The 18,903-nt window shown below is 38.5% G+C and overlaps 1 protein-coding gene across 2 annotated transcripts in view; it reads right to left on the bottom strand.

Annotated features, from left to right (window-relative positions):
- NCKAP5 (NCK associated protein 5) overlaps positions 1 to 18,903 on the bottom strand; it is a 970,844-nt gene that overhangs the window by 937,814 nt on the left and 14,127 nt on the right. The window lies entirely within an intron of this gene.

Here is an 18,903-nt window from a genome sequence, read left to right as displayed (position 1 = left end):
ATTTAACATACATGTGATTAGAGTTCTAGAAGGGACAATATTTGAAAGTATATTGACCAAAAATGTCCTTGATGATGTTAGATACTTTGAAAGTTTCCTTTCAAAGAATCAATATGTCAGTATGTTCAGCTCTCTTATTCTTTAATTACCCATTTTAAAGTTTCACTTCCTTGTAGTTTCAGTAAACAATCTTTTCTATCAATTCTAATCAGTAGTTCACATCTGTTCCTCTGGTCATCTGCTCCATCCTGACTCATCCCCGTCACCTGCTCCGGTTACCTGCCCTGGTCACCTGGTTTGACCTGAGGCAACTCTGATTACCTGCTCTGACCTGTCCTGTAACTGTCCTTCCTGCCAAACTACCCATCCCACTGCTCTGCCTTGTACCCCTCTCTCTTTAACATAGCCAATTGGAATTAGCTTAGACTGTGCAGTCTAACCCTAGCCAATAGGGGAATGAAACAGCAGTAGGGACTACCTGCATCAGGAATAAGAACCCCTTCCCCTCCCTTGTTCAGATGTGCACCCACCATCATTCTATCTGTGAGCCGTACCCTTCTATAGAAGTAAATTGCCTTGCTAAGGAAATTTATATTTGAGTGCTACTTCTTTTGCAGCACTGAAAATTCATATATAACAATGAAAACCATAAATTTTTAGATTCAGGAATTTTTCTCATCTACAACTAAACATATCATAGCAACACTACAGATCACCAAAGACAAATGTATAACTTTAAAATCAGCCAAAGGGAAAGCACCTTCAAAAATATATAGGTTAGAATGATACCTGCAAAGAAATTAAGATGCAAATGATAGCAGATCTCTCAAAAGCCATGAGAAAATAAACTTACAATGTCATGACTAGCTAAATTCTCACTCAAGAACCAAGTCAAGGAGGTATATTTTCTGACAAACAAATTTTAGAGCTTATTATGAATAGACTTTCACTAAAAGGATAACTATAGAGGTTATTCTTACAGGGCTCATGCCTGTAATCTCAGTACTTTGGGAGGCCAAGGCAGGCAGATCACGAGGTCAAGAGATTGAGACCATCCTGGCCAACATGGTGAAACCCTGTCTCTACTCAAAATACAAAAATTAGCTGGGCACGGTGGTGTGCACCTATAATCCCAGCTACTTAGGAGGCTGAGGCAGGAGAATCACTCGAACCTGGGAGGCGGAGGTTGCAGTGAGCCGAGATCATGCCACTGCATTCCAGCCTGGTGACAGAGCAAGACTCCATCTAAAAAAAAAAAAAAAAAAAAACCTACAGAAAGTCTGAAACAAGTGGTAAGTGAAGACAATTTTAAATATATAGGTAGATCTAATTAAGCATTGGCAGCACAAAACAATATGACAGTGCTAAATCAGGGAAATACAAAAATGAGATAGAACTAAGATATTGTGCAACAATAAAGAGATTATAAGACATTTTTTTACAAGGGAAGAAATAGTTATTAAATTAAACATGCATGTAGAATTGTAAAGGTAGCTAGTAAGATAATAGAGTCTTGTTTTTAAAAAAAAATGGAGAAAAGGAATTAAAACAAAACACACAGTAATTAAGAATAAATGAGCTCTTAGAAACTAGGCTTAACACTTACAGACACCACTACATCCAAAAGTTAAAGTTCTCTTTAACAAAAGACTATTTAAAAGTTTTCTTTTAAAGTGTAACAAGCACAGCAGTAACAGTGTGTGAGAAATACTTGCAATACGTAATTGTTGCAAGAATATAAGATGTCTGCAAATTAGAAAGAAAAAGATAATTAAACAGAAAAAAATAAGATTAAAAGGTAGGAAAAAGCAATTCATAAAAAAGGAAACATAAATGATCAACATATATAAGACAAAGCATGCTCAATCTCATCCATAATGAAAACATTCTGTAAGGTATCATCTCATACCATCTACTAGATTGGCAAAAATTAATACATTTGGACAATATCAATTGTTGGAGAAGATGTAGAGCAATGGAAAGTCTCATGAATTACTGGTGGGAGTATAAACTGATCCAGTAATTTGAGAAACAAATAGCAACCCCCAGTAAATTTGATAAGGCTTAATATCTGTAATCCAGCAACTCTATTTCTAGGTATATGCCCTTTAAAACTCTTGCTCATGTAGGCAAGAAGACATGATTCTAGCAACACTATCTGAAACAAGAAAAAAACAGCTTATAATGATAACCAATAAGGGTCTCTAAATTGCCTTGTAAGACACTATCTGAATTAGGAGCAGTCCCAGAAGAGGCTGTGCTTTTCATGCTTCCCCATACTTCCAGGTTTTAGGCAGCTCATGATTTTATTAACTGCAAACAGCTCACACTTTACCTTCAGACTGTTTGATACCAAAGCAGTCTGACTGTCCTCAAGTCCTACCAGGCTCTTCTGTTTGGTTCATAAAAAGAGAGAGAAACAGGAAGGGAACGTCTTCCTGATGAAATGCTTTTGTAGGAGACCAGCCCATCAGTGCATCTAAAAGCACTTGAGCTCAAATGTACCTCTGGAAAGGTTGTGCAGACCACCCGGTGCATACACTTTCCTAACAATGAGTCACTGCTTGCACCAAACAATAATCTGCCCTAAACCCCTTGACAAGAAAGTTGTAAACAAACTAAACGCCCATCAGTAGGAAAGTATATAAATAAATTGAGGAATTTCATACCATGTGACACAATCATCCTGGATGAATCTCACCAATACAATTATGAATGAAAATACCAAGATACCAAGCTACAGAAGAGTACATACTATATAATACCACTTGTAGAATTGTTTAAAAATATAGAAAACAATGTGACATAATGATTAGCCCTGCATACATATTTAGTCCCACTATAAATAATTTAAGAACATGATAATGATCAAATCCAAATTTAAGGTAGTGATTGTATCATTGGGTATCTGAAGAAGTGAGATGCGACTGGGGATGGATACACAGGAACATCAATTTTACTGGGAATGTTTTATGTGCCAAGCTGAGTGGTGGTGCATGGGCCTTTACTATATTATTCTTTACACTTTTTGTCCTACTAAGTGTTTTAAATGAATGGATATGAAGTAAAGAAGCAGAGTCAGCACAAGTCAATCTTGTGAAAGAGAAAATTCACATAAGTAGGGAATATCTTAGGTTAGAGTGGTGCAGGACCCCTTGGAGGTTACCTGAGTGGAATTCAAAGGCAGGCAGATAATCTCTAGACCAATGTAAAGTAATTCTAGGGGACTGAGATGTCTAAATAAAATCATCTCTGGCCTAGGGAAGTGAACTATAACAGACTCTTTTTAAATAATGAACCAAACTTCTGTACAACAAACAAATGATTTATTCTCTTTGCTCATTTTTCAATATATTTTAAACAACCCCTATACACAGTATTGCTTCATTTGCAAATAAACCACTTTTTGGCTACCCAGACAAAAATGTCAAAATTTAGGGTAGAATCATATTGATACTCAACGTGTGCACTTCTAGTCTCATTCGGCAGATCTTTTGATAAATATTTGCCCTGTGAATGAATGACTACATGGAATAAATGAAAATCTCAAAGAATTTCTGTGCTTAAATGGCTCAAACTCACCTTGATTGAAGCCAAAGCACAGCTTCCAACAAACATGAACAGATGCTGCAAGTCAAGCACCATGCTAGGCTCTAGGGGTGTGAAGACAGATCGTTTCCTGAGAATCCATATCATACATTTATCATAACACTTATTGCCCCTTATGCAAATAACTCTCCCTTTTTCCTGTGCCTTTTTTAAAACAAGAATTTTACTCAATTTCTCTCTTCATCTTCATTCAGCAAATATGCACAGCTATAGGTAGATTAAGTGACAATTAAACTGCAAAGTCAAATGGAAACTCTTTGGAGGTTCTCTGGTATTCAGGAAACCTTCCATTATTACGCGCATCTCTGTTCATATGGACATCAGAAATTTGTTTTTAGCTGTAAGAGCAGCAAAGATTAGCAGTAAGACATTTCTCTGCTTTCTTATAGTAAAATGGTAGAGTTGTTTTCTCCTACTGTCTTACTGAAGTTCTTTATTCTTCCTTCAGGCAATGAGAAGATTACTTTAGAGAGAAAATAAACAATTCTAATTTTATTTTAAGAGATATATTCTTTTTACCTTTCTCCACCATCTAATGGCTTCTTCCTCAGCAGCATCTGGTTCTGTATTTTCTGGCCACCAAGAGTGAAGTTCCTAAATGTTGGGCTGAAATCCTTGCTCACTGTAGGAAGCCAGCTAAGAGCTGAAAAGATTTTGGAAATAGGATTTCTGGAGCGGCCCAGAGTCAGGCACCAACTCTCCTGTCCATAGCCATATCCTGTTCCTGCCTGGCTGTGTCTGGCACCACAGAGTGGGAGCTGATGAAGGTAAGCACGTGGGCACAGCTTCCTGCCAGGGCAGGAGCCACCCTCAGGCCATGGCCCAGAGAGACTGTTCTGGGAGGCTCTGGTTCATCCAGTTTAACCAGCTCAACGTAAGGGAACCCCTATGCCTCAGCATGCAGGTACTAGAGGGAGCGGCAAGCCTTCATGTCAGAGCTCTGCTTAGCAGAGCCACCTGGAGTTCAAACTCATCCATGGCAGGCTCACAATTGGCTCTGTTGTGTAACTGGAACACCCATTATAGCAAAGTGCCTCTCTCCATTGAATGATCAATATTATCTACCCTGGTGTCTTAGTGGATTTCATGTTGCTATAGAAGGATACCTTAGGCTGGGTAATTGAGAAAAGAGGTTAATTTGGCTCATGATTCTAGTGGCTGGATAGTATAAGACTGGGCACCTGTGTCTACTGAGGGCCTCTTGCTGCTTCAACTCATGGCAGAAAATGGAAAGGAAGTAGCTATGTGCAAAGAGATCACATGACAAGAGACGAAGCAAGAGAGAGAAACTAAGGAAGCCAGAGTCTTTTAAACGACTTTCTCTTGCGGGAACAAATCTATTCCCACAAGAGCTCAAACTCACCCACTGCAGGATGTCATTAATCTCATATGGCATCCACCCCCATGACACAAGCACCCCCCAGTAGGCCCCACCTCCCAATACTGCACACTGGAGATCAAATTTCAACACGGGTTTTTGCAGAGACAAATAACATCCAAACCATAGCACCTGGTTAAACCTTTATTAGTAAGTCAGCCCAAGTTATATTTTTACCATTTTACCCAGATGAACATATAGAAAGCCTTGTCTTCAGAACTTGGCAATCTCTCTCTGTTTTTCTGCTGCAACAATTCACAGAAGAGTATGAATCAGTCAGCCAGATGGGAGGGGAAGGAAAATGTGGTTGATACACCCTAAAAAACTGAGGCTGGAGAATTAAAATATTTATAACTAAAGCATGGTCTTCCTAGAGTGAGGCTAACATGTTTTGCAAGCAGGCAGAACTGTAAACATTCAAAACTGACATGCTCTGCCCCCTTGAAATATTGACAGGAAACACTACTTTCGGTACAACCTTTATAAAGTTGAGATAATGTAGGGAGAAATCCAACTGCAGAGGAACTAGATTCCTGGCTTCCAACAGCAGTTGGTTCAATCATTTATAGCAGTAAATAAATGCTATGAAAGTTCATGGAAAAACCATTATCTAAAGAGCTAAATATGAAAGGCTTGCATTACGGCCAGGCATGCACTTCTGGCAGAGGAAATACAAGTTTGCTCACAATATCTTTTTTTAGATTACTTTGAGGAAGAATGCCATCATTGGAATAGTGTAGACCATAGCAAGTTTCATCTTTCTTTTTTTTTTTTTCTTTATGGAATGAGAAATGACATCAGTTTACATGTCATCTGAGAAGAAAGGAATTTATTTTGTTGAAAGGCATCCAAATCACCCTCTCTTTGGGAGGCTTTGTTACTGAAACAAACTTTATCATTGTTAATTGTTTGGCCATTTATGGGCCAGTTTGTTTCATCAACAAGTCTGTACATTTATACGTATTTTATTTACCTAGTAATTTTACCAATGTTATACAGCCATGAAAATCTGAAAGAAATGTCACCAACATGTAAGTCTCCCTTACTCTAAACTCAGTAGGAAAATGCCATGAAGAAAGGGACAACTTTTAAGCTATGTTTATATTAAATACCTGAAATTATCACAGTTCATGCCACAAAACTTCTCTGGCCAGCAAACCTTCTCTTCCTCCTTTGTTTCCTATTGCAATAAGCTAATTTCAGCCACTTCTCCAAGCCAGGATCCCAAGAATCATCTGTGAGTTCCCTCCTCCTAGCCCCTTCATCTATTTGACTTCCAGGCTAAAGCTTCTAATGCCTTAATTGTTCTCAAATATATCCCATTGCCACTGCCTCTGTTCAGCTCCTTGAGATATTTAATCTAAATTAGTCCAATCAATCTCCCTACCTCCAATCATCCTAAGTACAATCCATTTTCACTCAACTCCACTATCATATTGTAAATCATTTTCAGGTTCCTTCAGCAAAACGCCTCCCTGTGGTACCCAAAACCCTCCTGTCCTGAACCAGTCTTTCTAACTTCATCCTCTTCTCCCAATTCTCCTGCTCACATTCTGTATGCCAGCCACAGTGAATCACGTGCCGTTCTTGAAAGTTCCAAGTACTCTCTCACCTGTAAGCATTCATACCGTTGGCTTCCTCTACCTAGAAAACACTTCTTCCCAACTCCCCCACCCTGCCCGAAACCTTTACCTCTTGAACTCCAACTTGTCTCTTAGGTCTCAACTCTGGCGTTAGTTCCACATGAAAGCCTTTACGGACATGCCCCTGCCCCTACAGTTTGGCTAAGTGCCCTCCGAATGCTCTCTAAGTACTGTGATGGTTAATTTTATATATCACATTGACAGGGCCATGAGGCACCCAGATATTTAGTCAAACATTATTCTGGGTGTTTCTGTGAGAATGTTCCTGGATGGGATTAACATTTGAATTGGTAGGTTAAGTAAAGCAGATTGCCCTCATTAACAAGTGTGCCTCATCCAACCTATTGAAGATCTGAATAGAACAAAATGTTACTTTGGGAGAAAATTCTCTCTATCTGCCCGAGTGTCTCCCAGCTGGGACATCAGTCTTTCCCAACCTTTAGACTCAGACTGGAACTAAACTATCAGTTCTTCAAGTTCACCAACTTACTGACCAGAGATCTTGGGACTTAGCTTCCATAATCATTTCCAATTCCATGAAACCTCTGAAATGATTCCATGAAATCATTTTTGCCTGTCATCTCATCAACATGCCACCCACATGCCCAGGTCTGAATCTTTGTCCACACTGTTCACCCATCTTGGGATGGGTTCCTTCTTCCTCTGTAAATACTTCAGAACATTTCAACTCTAAATATTTTTCCTGGCTTCTGAATTTATGGCACTTTTTACATGTTTCTTCCTTGACATTTATTTATAAACAGTGCCAGGTAATATTCTTTATATTTTAATTTTTGGGTTATTTAACATTTTATGGATGCACATCTAGTCCCTCTGCCAATTATACTTCAAGTCCCTTGAAAACACAACAAGATACTACTTTATATTCTTTTTTCTCCTCCAAACTTGCATAGTTCAGCAGAGCATACATAGCAGGCAATCAATACATGTTCTATCATTCAACATTTCTCATATGACTAGGACGAGACTAATAACTAAAGAAGACTGCACAATATCACAAATATGTTTCACTTTCAAAAGAATAAATTATTTCAAATGAGATCACAAAAAAAAATGAGAAAACTATGACCACGAATATAATTTGCTGTAGGCTGGCACATAAATATAAAAGCTCGAGGAGCAGCAGCTGCGATGGGAACTCCAATTATCCTGCCAGCAGTATGAATGCACTCAGCTGTAGGACAAGCCAGATGTCAATCAAAAGTGGAAATTAAAACAAGATGTACACTTTCCAAGCCAATTTGTATGTATATTTAATCAAAGAATTCACAGTTCATATGGCAACAGTAAAAGCAAAGGAAAATTAAAGCAAAGCTAAAAAGAATACAAAATGCTAAATGTCAGAAGTAAATCAACATGTCATTAACACAATAATTGTAAATACGTTAAACTCCTCTGGCAACCATCTCACATTGGATTATAAACAAAATTCAATTATATGCCTTATAAAAGGGATATACATTTGTTAAAAGTGACTCCAAAAGACCTGTCCATTCCACAAACATTTTTGTAGCATACCTACTATATACCAACACCATGCTAAGTGATATAAAATTTAAATATTAAAAGATAGACGCAGTTGTGCAAGGCATAAGCAACCAAAAAGGAAGCAAGAGTCAACAATATCAATATTAATGAAGCAGTGCTAAAATCGAGATGCATTATCTAAAACAAAAAAAATTGTTTTATTTGTGTTTTTTTAATGAAGTATGCAAGTCACCAGAATCCTCATTGAAAGTGATAAATATGCCTATCTTATAGGGTTGTTGTAAGTATTAAATAAAAAAAAATTATCAAAAATACCTACTTGAAGACCTGACGTATGACACTGGCCCATGAACTGTTGGTTGCTTTTAGTATTCGCATTAGTAGTAGTAAAAGTTACAAGCTACAATAATCACTGATATTATGCTTTAGATAACATAGCAAAAAGCATATAAAAGAAAATATTAGAAATGCAAAGATAAATTTTCAGAATCATTATAAGAGAACAATGAAGAAGTTTTACCACACTTCTTTTGCTTCTTAAGGGAAAGAAAAAAAAGGAAGGAAGGAAGGAAGGAGGGAGGGAGGGAGGGAGGGAGGGAGGAAGAAAGGAAGAAGGAAGGAAGGGAAGAAAGGAGGGAGGGAGGAAGGGAAGGAAGGAAGGAAGAAGGAAGGAAGGAAAGGAAGAAAGGAGGGAGGGAGGAAGGGAAGGAAGGAAGGAAGGGAGGAAAGGAGGAAAGAAAGAAAGAAAGAGAAAGAAATAAAGGATAGAAGAAAGGAAGGAAGGAAGGAGGAAAGAAAAAGAAAGAAAGAGGAAGAAAGAAAAAGAAAGGAGAGGGAGGAAGGAAGGAAAGAAGGATGGAAGAGAGGTAGGGAGGGAAAGAGAAATTATATCTAAATAATAAAGATTGATTATATAGGTTGCCGTGTGTGTGTATGTGTGTGTGTGTGTCTACGTGTATGTGTATAGGTATACAGGCATGTATAAATAATAAATAATATCTGATACATAGCCAGGGTTCAAACTGAAATCTGAAATTATGTCCCCAAAGCCAGGAGCTCAACCACTTTGCTTCACTGCTCGTCTATATTAAGTTTCCAAAACGGAAAAAGATGCAAGTCTTTCAAATTAATTTTGTGAAGCTGGCATAAACCTGACAGCAAAACTTGATGAACTAGCAACTAATAAAAAAGAAAAGCCAAACTCACTCATGAATTCTTAAATAAAAGAATAACCAATCAAGTGCTGCAGTTTAAATGGGAAGAAAGAATAAAAAACATGAATATTTTGCTATGATTAAATTTATTACAACACTTGGTCAAGTACATGGTTCATATATATCTATATAAATACTAAAAAGATATTTGTGAAATTCAACATCTACTCATGGTTTCTGCTAGTTCAAAGTGAATCAGAAATAAAACAGTGCTTCCATAATATGGTAAACAAGTTCCATCTAAAACCAATAACCAAACACAGTAAATAATATAACATGAGTATCATTTATTTTTGCATCAAGAACAATGCAAGGGTATATTAAGAAAACATTTCTAATAGATACAATGAGATAAAAAGAAAAAAGGTGATATATAAATATTGGGAAAAATCAACATTTTCAAACTTTTACTTGTTTTGGAAGGTGAAGGAAGATAAATCAATTATATTTGGTCCATTCACACTTCAGGTGGCGAATGGTGTAAGTACTCTAAACAGTTTTGGATTACGGTAGAACATAAAGCCATTCCCTTTTGGTTATTAAGCCTCTTTTTAAAATTAACCTCAAAACTTTCACAACCGTTCATGTGATAATTTTGGGCTTTTACAACTTGCTGATTTAGAAAATAGATAGTGATTAAAACCTACTATAAATTTAATAACACTTTAAAAGGCCATCATAACTCATTAATTCACTTTATACACTCACACCAATAAATGTATACACACTATACATCTATATTCTTTTGAAAAGTAGTAGTACACATATGACTAGAACGTATTATCCTTTCAATGGTTGGGGTCTCTATGAATTTACATGCTCTTCAAAATAACTTTGCATCTCCCTCCCACTCTTAAAAGTTCATGGCCCACAGGCAGAAGAAGCTATTGGAGACATCAGAATTAGGAGAACGAGAAATCTGAGTGGGAGAGCATGGCCTGAAGAAAACAGTTTCTTGATCTCACAAGTCCTCAAGACTACTCAAAAACGGCTGAACAACTCACACAAAAACTGTTGAAGCTACCTGAGAAGTACATAAAGTTTGGTTCTTATAGTCACAAACTAAAATGCAAAGATGGAGATTCACTCATGTAATTCCTAATCAGGAAAGGCAGAATCGGGAATATCAAGTTCTCAAAATTTAATAGAGAAAAAGTATGTGTTACATATTAAATATAGCAAGCGATAGTCCCAAGGCAAGGGAAGGAGGGTGTAGAGTGTGTGCAGTCAGATAGTTATTTATTCCTTAAGAAAGAACACAGAGTTCCCATAAACCATTTTCCACTGCCTCCCAATGTAGTCACGTACATAAATGCAGGAAGATGCAAATAAAATAGTGGACCATGACAATTAAATGGAAAGCAGCAACGTATTGATGGAGAATTCATCCATTAAAAGCTTTTCCATTCAAAATGGGTTTCAGCCAGAAATTGGTTCTTCATTCCTCCCTGTAGTATGCATTCTTGGTAGCTGCTTTCAGAACACTGCCAACACCATTACACTTTTGCTTTATATAGCTTTCAAGCTGCTCTGTAGTTTCTCTCTGGCCAAAGAACTTTACAAAAACTACTGGGGGAATAAGAAGCACAGACAGGTCATCTCTCAGGCTTGGAATCCATTGCCTGTCTAAATTTCTGTTGCTTCCAGTACAGCTGGAGTAGCTAGCAACCTCAGCCAATTATTATCATATCATTGAGTTTAGCTGACTGCATAAAGATGAACTGATGATCTCCACTCCATTCTTTTTGTGTCATTTGTCAGCATGCAAACTGACATTGCTCTATCCAGGTAGACCGATAGACAAGTTCAACCTCAAATTTTACCTTACCTCTCTGAACCTCAGTCTCCTAATCAATAGTAGGGAAATGACACAGATGAACACAAAATTAATGAGTTTCAAAAGTACTTCATTCACATCAGGCTTGGCCAGGAGAAATTTCCTCACTTCTCTCTTGCTCTTAGGTACCCAATGTTCCCCATTTTAGGGATTAGTCCATGACTTGGCCTGAATATCTGCCTGCAACTTGTGCATCCAAATCTAGTTTTAAGGCTTTTAAGTGGATTTGAGTAGTAGGAGCTGCGTTAAGAAAGCATTTTATCAGCTTCTTCAAGAGTCAAAACTCCACTTAATCTTCCCTTCTCTATTCTCTCCTTTACTCTGCCAACAATTGGAACACATGCCTTCAATTCAAAGCATATTAAAAGAACATATTGCCAAGTTGCTCTATAATTGTTCTCAGACGCATGCCTCATTTCAAATAAATGGGAAGTTTCTTCAAAAAAAAAAAAGAATATTTCTACTCCTTTACTTCTCTGGGATGAAGCCTAGCTTCCTTCTCTAAACTTAGTGGGCACTCAGCAGATACTTGTTAACTCATCATTCCTTTTACAAAAGAAACCAGAGATTTTCAAAAATAAACATGAATCTAGCTCATCTTACCAAACCCACCTCAAATGTCCTTTCAAGATGGCCCTATTACAAATCTCCCTTAATTCATCAGTAAATTCAGATGGTCAAAGAGAGTGCAGAAATTTCTGCAAATAATCTTTCTCTTAAAGCTACAAAGCATTTTAAACACTTACTTCAAGTGAACTCAGCAACCTCTAGGAACAGATCCTAGAGATCTGTAAGCTTTTGCTCAAATGTTCAGGGGCGGCACCTGTGCTTAATTCAGCATATAAAATGATTCTGCAGAAATTAGACTTTCTGTTGCTTTTGTCTAAGGAGAAAAACAAAAATCAAAAGACTACAGATTCGAAAGCTGACAGAAAATTCAGGAGATCGGGTAATCCAGCTGTCCACCTCCAGGGAAGTACACGGTATTATTATTTTTTTTACTGATCAAATTATTAAGACCCAGAATTATTTTTGAGAATTTGTTGATGGTGAAATACTGGTGGGGTGAGGTGTTTCAGGGAGTGACTAGACCTAAAGTTCTCTGGTTTGGGGGTCCAACATCATTGTTACTATATCATATGCAAGTTCAATAATTTCCTTAAATCTGTAGACTAAGGATTATCAAGATGACATAAAGAGAAGTTCTTATTCCCAACCTTTTCCCAGGCCTGGATCAGGAGCAATGAGTTTCTGCTTTTGTACCAAAGGCTCCACATCCATCCTTTGACTCTCCCTGAAAAGCAACCTTTCCTTAGATTCTAGGCTATGTGGCTCATGTCTTATCTTTTCCTAATGGTCCACTGGATTGTAAGTTTTGGGGGAGAAATGACAATGGCATATTTGCAAAACCATTCAGCGCCTAGTGCAATACTAGCTACGTGACTGGTACTTAACAGTTTTTGAATGAGTGATTGACTGCCCCATGATGGGTAATAGCCATGAGGGGTAGTTTGACAAGCACAATTGGTGAAGGAACCATGTGTCATATTCCCATCTTCTTTACCATCAAAGAGCTTCCTAATTTGGCTGTTTTGGGATAATCTAAAGGTGCCATAACCTTCAACTGGGGACTGGGGGAAACTCATATGACTGACAGCAGAAGCAGGAGGCTTAGCAATTCAACTGAGTTAACCACTTGAATTCAATCAAAGCTGCCTTTGGCTGAGAGCTTCAACTTCAGGCAGACACAGAGCACCCTTCACTCAATCATTTGGTTCTTTCCTTGGGTTCAACTCCCACATTGTGAAATGAGGAAATTATTTACTTCCATAGCTAGTGACATCATGGTAATTTTAAGAAGAAATAGTCTCCCAAATGCAGCACCTTCCTCAATATTTTGAGTGATTACACCCTGCTGTGAAATTATTTACTTCTCCTAGTCTTCCCAGTCTCCACACAAACACTACACACATGCTAGTGTAGTCAACCAAGTAAGGCCAGAACAGACATTTTTCCTAGAGATGAAATTATATTAAATCAACATAAGCCTCAAGGCCCATATTGAGAATTTATTTCTGGTTTAGTTTCTCTTTTCTGATATGGTTTTAAGTTAGAATGAAACACTAGACTAGGACCAGGGAGTGACACAGGATGTCAAGAGCCTCATATATACTTAAGAGAGATTGAACTTTCTACCCTATTACTGAGCGTTCTCCATCAGCTTTATCTTAGACACCCACTGAGATCCAGGGCAGGTCTGCAATAGATTCAGGAGCTGGCTTTAGTGGGGCATCCCATCAATCAACGTTTTTAGGGTATGGAACCCTACCTTGCCCTTCCTTCAGATTCCAGGGAGAAATCTGACCTCAAAGGGTATGAGGAGAGGCCTTAAATGTCTTCTTTTAGATAATAGGCAATGCAACCAGTGGTTCCAACAGGGAGGATTGTGCTACCAAAATTAAAAGCAGCTGCTAAAACTTAGTAGCAATAGATGTTGGCAGAAGAATTTCAAAGACTCCATTTATGAGGCACATATTATAGTTCTAATGGGCAGCTGAGCAGATGGAGGTCTGAAGGTACCTGGAGCCAAAATAGCTTGGAGAGGCTCTGCCTGTGCACTCAAGGCCAGAGGGATGGTGCCACAGCAGACAGAATTCAGCAGCCAAAAGTAATAACCTAGGCTCTGAGATTATGTCATTCCCAGGGACCCCTCAATTGCTAGCTTTCTTCCACTGTGTCAGATTTGCTGTTACATATTTCTTCTTACGCATTTTCAAATGTTTTAATGTATCTCCCTCCCCTTGTTCAAACACACAACATATACCTTAAAAGAAGGAAAAGAGAGCACATTAAAAGTTAATGGATGAAATGCTGCTGTAGATTCTATAGTTGAACAGACCTGAGTTCAGCTCCTGACTCTACCACCAAGCTCTTTGACCTTGGGCACGTGATTCAACCTCTCAAATTTCTCAACCTCTCAGAGCCTCAAATGCCTCATCTGCCGAAAAAAACAAAAACAAAGAAAACAAAAAACCATCTTTTGAGGAGAAAATTAGGCAAAAAATACAAAGTACCTGGCACATGGTAATGGCAAGCACTAACACAGTAGCTATTATTATGGTTTGCTATTACAACAGTGTCTGACACCTGGTAATACAGCAGATCTGAAAAATGGGACAGGAGACACTTTCCTAGTGCATGGGGGCTGGACAGTGACTTCCAGGCAAGAAGAAAGAAGCCTAAAGTGGTCATGGGGGAACAATGAAGATAAACTCTTATCCCCTCTCCTCCTGCCCCCACACACCACTCCCCTGCTTCAGAGCTTTCTCTCTTTGCAGGCAGAGATGGCATTTGAAAGGCTCTTGTCTTCATGGAGTAAAGGATTATTAGCAGCCAACAATCTAATTTCAAACTAAAATAAATGCACCAAGTGTGGGATTCTCTCTATCAGTTGGGACTTTATAAACAGAGAGGATTTCATTTCGTTATTATTTTTTATTTTTCCATAAGTTATTGGGGTACAGGTGGTATTTGGCTACATGAGTAAGTTCTCTAGTGGTGATGATTTGTGAGGTTTTGGTGCACATATCACCCAAGCAGTATACACTGCAGCATATTTGTAGTCTTTTAATCCCTTGCCCCCCTCTCACACATCCCCGAGACCCCAAAGTCCACTGTATCATTCTTACACCTTTGAATACTCATAGCTTAGCTCCCACATATCAGCGAGAACATATGATGTTTGGTTTTTCCATTCCTGAGTTACTTCACTTAGAATAATAATCTCCAAACTTCACAATTGGAGATGTCTTTTATTTCTTAGATTCAAACCCTAATAAAGAAGGGATGTTTTCTCCACCCAGTTCTCCCAATGCCACCATCACAAAACAATTCTATTGCCCTGGAAATCAACACAACACACCTTATTGTGTGCCCCAGTCCTCTTCTGCTCACCCACCTTGCCCACGCCCCTCAGTAACTAGGAACGAAGCTGGCAGTGCAGGTGCTGGTCAAGGCTTGCACATGTGTGTTGAAGAGGAAGAAGAAGTGTCCAAACCAATGAAACTCTTTTTTTTTTCCCACTAACTCAGAGGTAACGTTTACTGTCCAAGATGAAAATATCCTTTTAGCACGCAGCCTTTGTAAATACTTTACTAAATAAAAACCACGCTTATTCATCCTCACTGACCATGGCCGGCTCTCCTTCTGTTCCTTAGGAAAACTACATGTAATTTCCGAAGACTAATGGTGGACATCTACTTTCACAGAAAAGTCAGAGACATTACAGCCAACAGTCTGAAGAACAAGAAGAGCTAGCAGACCAAGACACAACAAATTAACTCTTTTCATGATGTCTAGCAGCCTTTACCTTAAATGTATGTGATTAAAATAAGAACTTGAAGTTAACTTTGCAAGGCATTCTCAGATTCTTTTATTGTGAGGGAATCACAGGACCTACGGGCATCGCAAACTGTGGGAAGCAGTGGAGGGGGCTAGGAAAGGCTGAGGGAGAAGGTTCTCAAAAGCTCTGAGTCAGAGCTCAGCTATTTGGGGGATTCCATTCATCCCCCTGGGGGTTAGTAAAGCAGAAAAGACAACCATCTCTAAACTCTGATAGTAAACAAGGGAAAGAACCCAAAACTCCACAGGATTTTGATGGATAAAACAAGCCCTGAAAAGAACTACCTTAAAGAGTTGAAGAGTTCGAGATAAAGGCAATATTCATAGGAATGTATGGGCAAGGCTAAAGCTATGACTCGGCTCACTGCCCTCCACTAACAGAGTTCATCCTTCCAAACCAGCCCCAACCACCCCCGCCCCCTTGTTTCATTTAGGCTAACCTTGAAGTGTGTGAACACACCCCGGGCATGCCCAACCAATGGGAAGGAAACCCCTACATAAGGTTAGAAATGGAGTGGGGAGAACTCACATGTGGGTAATGCAGGGTCGATTGTGGCCCCTGAGGTATCCCAGGCAATCATCGGCAATTTGAAAATACATCCTGTAAGCCTGTATTTAAGGTGCAATGGCAGCTGCAAAGTAGTGGTGTGTAAAATATGGTTCTTGACTACATGGAGATCATAATCTCATTAGGAAAACAGGTCATGTGAAATATTGAGAAGACAAAAAATAAAATGAAGGCAATTTGGCTCTGACTCATCCATATAAAGAAAGCAAGTTGAATATCAGGGTGGACAGACTGGCTCCCCTGCTGTCCTGGGAGTGGGCATTTCCAGCATCTATCACCCCTGGTATTTGTGTGTGATACGGGAAGTGGGCACACGACTCAGGCTTGGCCAGTCAAACACCCCCATCTGTTTCTGTATTGGGACCTTTGAATGCAAAGGCTCAGGGACAGTCAGGCTCACTCACAGTGTCTACAGCAGGATTCTCAACCACCGTGATGCCCTGGCCTTACTGCCTTTGTCCAGAGATAATGCCTGTGCTTCCTGCTTCTGAGCTCCTGGGCTTGATTTGGCTCCGGTCTGTTTGCTGGTTCCCCAATCTCCTGCTGATTCTAAGTCCTAGACTGTGGCTTCTTAAGCTGGTTTCTGCTGACTTTCAACCCAAAATAATGATTTTTTAGGCCATCTGCTTGTAGGAAACTCCTTGGTTTCTACTCTGTTATTATGAGCTTTTAAAAAGTAAGAACTATGCTTATTATTCTCTTGACACTGACAGCTCCTCAGGATGGGCATATTTAATTGTTAAAAATTTAAAGGCATCAGATAAGGAATATCCTTTTTGTGTTTCTTTTTACCATGATCTGGCATATGGTAGATGTTCATTTTGTTATTAAAAATTAAATTCTACTTCTTCTGTTGGAATTCTTCAGGACCTAAGGCTAGTCACTAAACCTCCCTGAGCCTCCGTTTCCTCATTTGCAAACAGGGATAATAATTCCTCACTCATCAGACTCTTGATAAAAACTAATTGAGATATATTGAGAAATAATGGTCTTTCCAACAAATGGTGCCGAAACAACTGGATATCCACATGCAAAAAATAAAGCTGAACCACTACCCACCTCATACCCTCTACAGAAATGACCTCAAAATGGATGGCAGATGTAACAATAAAAGTTAAAACTATAAAACTTCCAGAAGAAACATGGGAGTATCTCTTAATGACCTTGCATTTTAAAATAAAAAGAAAAGCTACAGAATGGGAGAACACATTTTTAAATCATATATCTGAAAAGGGCCTAGTATTCAGAATATACTGGGGTTTTAGGGAGAATGAAAGTGACTACTAATGTGTACAAGGAGTGATAAAAAGGTCACAAAATTGTATAGTGCTGATGTTTGCCAAACTCTGTGAATATACCGAAAACCACTGCATTATATCCTTTAAGTGGTATGTGAATGATACTTCAATAAAGTTATTAAAAATTTAAATGAGAGTGTATACATAATGGTGAACATGTATAAAATATATGCTTCAAACCATTGCATACATATGTTTTAAAACATATTTTAAAATACATATTGTATATGTACATATATAAGGCTTTTCATGTAGTAAATACTCAAAATATTTTAGATTTCTTTGTTTTATTGATAATGATGGATTGAGGCAGAAAGTGCTGGAGATAGCATGACAGGGGAAGGAGGCTCAAGCTGGATTCCTCCTACCCAAAGCAATTGGACTAACACATTCTTTTGTAAGAATCCTCTCTATTTCTCATAGAAGCTGTAAATTGCATCCACATGTGTCTTACCTGTATTCTCACCTGTCATCACTGTATTCCAAAGGCCAAAATGGTTCTGCCCTGCCTGGCCTTTATCCCTTCAGTCAAAATGCACCTCAAATGCTGCTCACTCTCTTTCTTAACTGTTAGACTCTGACTTTCCTGTGGTCCTACCACACACTGTGTTTTTTTCCTATTGCTTATTCATGTAGACTGAATTTATCACAAAGTGTAATTATCGATACTCAAATTTTTATATAAAGCCAAGAGTATGTTTTCTTTATTGTGTGTGTGTGTGTGTGTGTGTGCATTTGCTGATCTGTTTTTCATGAAAACACAGCAAAAAGGTTAGAATAATATACACCAACATTACAAAACTGTCTCTGGGTGATGGGATTGCATGTAATTTTAAAAAACCCTCTTTCATATACTTTGTGGCATTTTCCAAATTTTCAACAGAGAATCATGATTAAAAACACTTTATAAATAGGAAAACATTGCATACTTAAATATGATGTTTGCCCAAAGAGGGATTATGAGGAGAACTACCTCCAAAGTCAGACTCCTCCAAAGATGTAGCAGAACATTCACTGGATGAAATGTTGTGTTAGTCAGCTTGATGCGCAAGTTCCCTTTGTTGTGAGCCTCCTTGTGAAACTAGGATGGAATATGCCTCTGTCTATTTCAGCTCAAGGCAGCAGTCAAGTGTTTAGTTTGCAGATTTAACATGGAAACTGGTACCTTTGCTCATACGCCTTTTGAACTTTCCTGGCACTTTCCTTTTGGTTGGATTCCTTCTAAGTGACGAAAAGCGAATGATTTGTATCACCTGGTTCCCACACATATATTTACAGGCTTGAAAAAAAAATCCTAGTCTAGACAATAATTAAAGTCAGAAGTGTAGCTTAATTAAAAGACATCTTTTCTGAGCCCTGGGGGCCATTCCTAAACACTCATGACCAGCAGTGTTTACCCAGACTGTTCTGGGGGTGCACTTGGGGATAGCCTCTTGGGCACAGTCT

This window comes from Aotus nancymaae, unplaced genomic scaffold (assembly GCF_030222135.1).
Source record: "Aotus nancymaae isolate 86718 unplaced genomic scaffold, 86718_ANA_hifiasm-v0.15.2.pri h1tg000029l, whole genome shotgun sequence".
Lineage (NCBI taxonomy): Eukaryota > Metazoa > Chordata > Mammalia > Primates > Aotidae > Aotus > Aotus nancymaae.
Note: the sequence above shows the minus strand (reverse complement) of the source record. Positions and strands in the feature narration are given on the sequence as shown.